Source organism: Anguilla rostrata, chromosome 18 (assembly GCF_018555375.3).
Source record: "Anguilla rostrata isolate EN2019 chromosome 18, ASM1855537v3, whole genome shotgun sequence".
Classification (NCBI taxonomy): domain Eukaryota; kingdom Metazoa; phylum Chordata; class Actinopteri; order Anguilliformes; family Anguillidae; genus Anguilla; species Anguilla rostrata.
Genome location: NC_057950.1, coordinates 3507006 through 3510802, shown reverse-complemented (window position 1 = coordinate 3510802; position 3797 = coordinate 3507006).

Genomic DNA, 3797 nt, shown 5'->3' with positions numbered 1-3797 from the left:
ACGAACTGCTGCACAGAGAACAGCCACGATCACATATTTCACATTGCTGATCGGATGAAACGCTGAAGGCAATCGGCCAAGCTGCAGATATTTGTTGTCAGACACCGTCAGGCAGTGTGTGTATTAAAGAGTTTTATAATTTGGAGGAAAAACACCTTCCCACTCTAATGCGTGTTCCCTTTTCATAAACTGTAATAGTGCTGAATAGGGACCAAAAAGTAATTCCATGTCAATGTATTTTAGTCCAGTAGGTGGCAGTATACACCAGCTGCACGCAAAGTGATCGGGTTACAAAATAAGATTCATTTTACGCAGAAATACAGTAGGGTGCTGTGTAAAGTATTACCATTCGATATTTTTTTTCAAAATACCACTTCAGCGTTGCTTACCTATGAGTAGGGAAATGGAGAACATGGAAAATACTAATAATACCTTCATCTTCAGTCATTTTGTAGTACCATGCTTATCAGGTTACTACCAATTAATGCAATTCATGATTTATTTTGTCCCTTCCAATTGTGTGCGCGCTCTTTAGGTAGTAGGCCTTTGCCGTCCTCAGTGGGTGTGTGGTAGCATTTTAAACCACAGTATTTGTGCATGAAATTAAACACCAGATAGTGCTTCTGGAGCAGACGCAAAACACCGACTCATCCACTAAATGTCCTGTTTCCCTGTAGGGAAGCGCCGTGTCCGTCCTGATAGATTTCACGGTCACATACTTTGTGTTGTCCAACGGGCATGTGGCACATTTCACAGTAGATCAATGGGGTTTAAGGTCAGGCCACGGCCACAAGGTCAAACGATCCCCTGAGCAGACTCACCCCGAGATTCAGTTAAACACACTTAGCCACTTTAAGGGTATATGCAATCAAACCAAATGCGATTTGTTTAAAATTAAACTTCAGTAAAAAAAAAAAAAAACATGGCAGCAAACTAAAATAGCAAAAACATGTCACTAAATGATCTATGTAGTGTATCTGCTTATACCTGCATAATATTGCGCAACGTCAAATCAACAACCACACTTGCATGAGTCCACATATAGGGCCCAATTATTAAGTTTAAGTCAATTTTCTGTACGTTACCTTCAACCGCCTCTAGGAGGCGATAAATATTTCAAATGTTTCAAAGCCTTTACTGCATTTTCAAGCAAAAATCCCAATTCCACATGAGAATGCGTCTAAATTACCTTAATTATGATGCCACTTAGGCCTACAGGACATACACTTATGCAACGTTACATAAATATGCATTTCTGCTTGCGTGTCTGTAGCCTACGGGCATTCTTAAAATTTTTGAATACCTTGGACAGCGACCTCCCCACAATGTGATTGACGTATGGGAGCAGCCCGCACCACGTGGGCCTTGTGAGAATGCAGAGGCTCAACCGCATGTTTTCTCGTAACAGATCCTGATCCCCTGTTGACAGATTTCCCACAATTCCACCGTTGTTTTGAAAGCCTTTCCAGGAGCAGTGCTACCACACCAGGGTTTTCTCTCCTAAGTGGGCTGCTTTAAAGACAAAACTGTGAGTGAAACAATTTAAGTTGCTGGTAGATAAATGCACTGCAGGTGATCAAACAGTCTACAGTGCAAGAAATGATGTACCTGCCCATAAAAAAAACAAATCAGACACTTGTACATTCTAGAAAAGTGGGACATGTATTTAGCTTTATGTGTAGGTTGGCTGACTGAGCACGCATGCTCTTTTGCAGCAATGTCCTGCGAGTTCCCCTTAGCCTGCATGTCTTTAGATTGCGGGAGGAACCCGGAGTACCCGGAGGAAACCCACGCAGGCACGGGGAGAACATGCAAACTCCACACAGGAAGGCCCCGTCTGGGATTCGAACCCACGACCTTCTTGCTGTGCGGTGACTGCGCTATCCACTGCATCACCGTGCCGTCTGTGAGGTTGTCAATTCAGAACGTTTGAACTGGTGGTCTTGCCAATCAGTTGGGACAATGGCTTGTTTAATCGCCCCCGTGAAAGCTCATTTTGACTGGCCCGGAGCTCTTACTTCATGCCCCTGCATTGCGAGAGTACGTGCAAAGTAAGCCGTATTAAATTAAGCTGACAGAATAATCCAGAGGGTTTGATTGAATCGCATATTCCCTTACAGTCAAATGAATGTTTTTTTTCCTGTGCTACTGTCCAGAACATTTCATTTAGAGTCTAAGCTACCTGTTCAGTGTATGCAAATTCTGCCCTCGGGTACAAGCGGTAAAACATGAAAATGTGTAGCTTTTGATCAGAGTGCACTTAAACTACACAGACTGACTGGGTAATATTAAAAATATATTTAATTGTCTGAAAGTGGATGGGAATTAAACACTTTTATATTTCCCTTAGCAATAATGGACTGTGAAAGGCGCATGCCAATCCTCCACATCATGTGATCTGTGAGAATTGAAAAGTTTTGCCTCTTTCTGTTTTTGTTTAGTTTCGCTGTTTAACAATCCGTAGAGAAGACACTGAGCTCTTTACATCAGCTGTCATACAAACCAAGGGGAAATCACCGGCCATTTCTGCCACGCGCACCTGTCCTCCTGTCTGACATGACAGTGCAGTCTGACGCCAGGTGGCGAGGCTGCGTAAAGACGTCATCACAACTGTGTTCCAGAAAGGGAGCTCTGTGAACCTACACCCTGGGCTCAGTGTCATTGCTGCAGCGTCTGTGGGACAGCTGATTAAATTGGTCTTTTAAAGCTTATACACTGCTGCTGGTAATGAAAATCGATCTATTAATTTGAAACGACCCGCATGCTTCGGCCCCCAAAGGCGCTCGATAGTTTCATTTAATGCAGTCGGGTGCTTCGGTGGATAGCGCAGGAATCGGAGTGCTTTTCTAAGGAGTGCCCGTGTCAACAGCTGAGAAGACGAGCCCCTCTTAACTAAGTATTTTTCACCTCATGGGAGCGGAGCTGTCATTGCCTGGCAGGCACGCCAACCGACCTCCACCTTGATTGCCCTGGCCACCGTGAGGTCACGTGACCGCGGGCCACCGGGGGTTGCCAAATGGTGGAGGTCGGGATGCGTGTGCCACTGCGTGCCAAGGCTCCAGAAGCTTCTTTCCGCGTAGACGCGAAATCTCTTGAGCACGAGAACACAATCCGCAATCATGTGACGTTAGACCCAGCCGAATTTAGATCAGAGAAAATAATACTCTGCGAGTGCTAATGTGATGCGATTTTATTGGATAGAATAACAAGTCCGGACATCAAAGAGTGGGATTCAATTTTATAATGGAAACTGAAGCTGCTGTACGCATCACACGCGTGTTGTTATTCATCAGGTTTGCCTCTACGGTAAAAAAGCGGCAGCTTTTGTTCTATCTTTAGAACTTCGGCGAGCGAAAGTAATGAAAAAACGGCACTGAACTTGCAGAGATTAAAATGTCAGCAACAATTGCAAATATCAAGTATTGGCGCTCCAATATCTCCGTGAAGCACGCCTTGGCTATGGCAATAGTTACAGCTACATACACTACTATACACAGAAAATACGTCAATGGTGGTGGCTGCCTCCGTCGTTAAACTTGTTTGTAGCAATCGTCTCCAGTCCACTTTGGAACAGTTGCTGATTTTGACCTATCCTTGCTTAACATAGCCCAAGGACAGGCGCTTGGGTGTTCAAAACCCAACCGTCATGTTATAGCATACATTGGACCGCACGCGCTGGCCTTCCACAGATTGTTCATCGGATGTTTCGCAAATTAGATTGGCTTCTTCAGGCTTTCTCGCGTTTGTATTTTTGAATGACAAGGAACTGGCTTCCTTCTGAAAAGCAGCGGGAATTT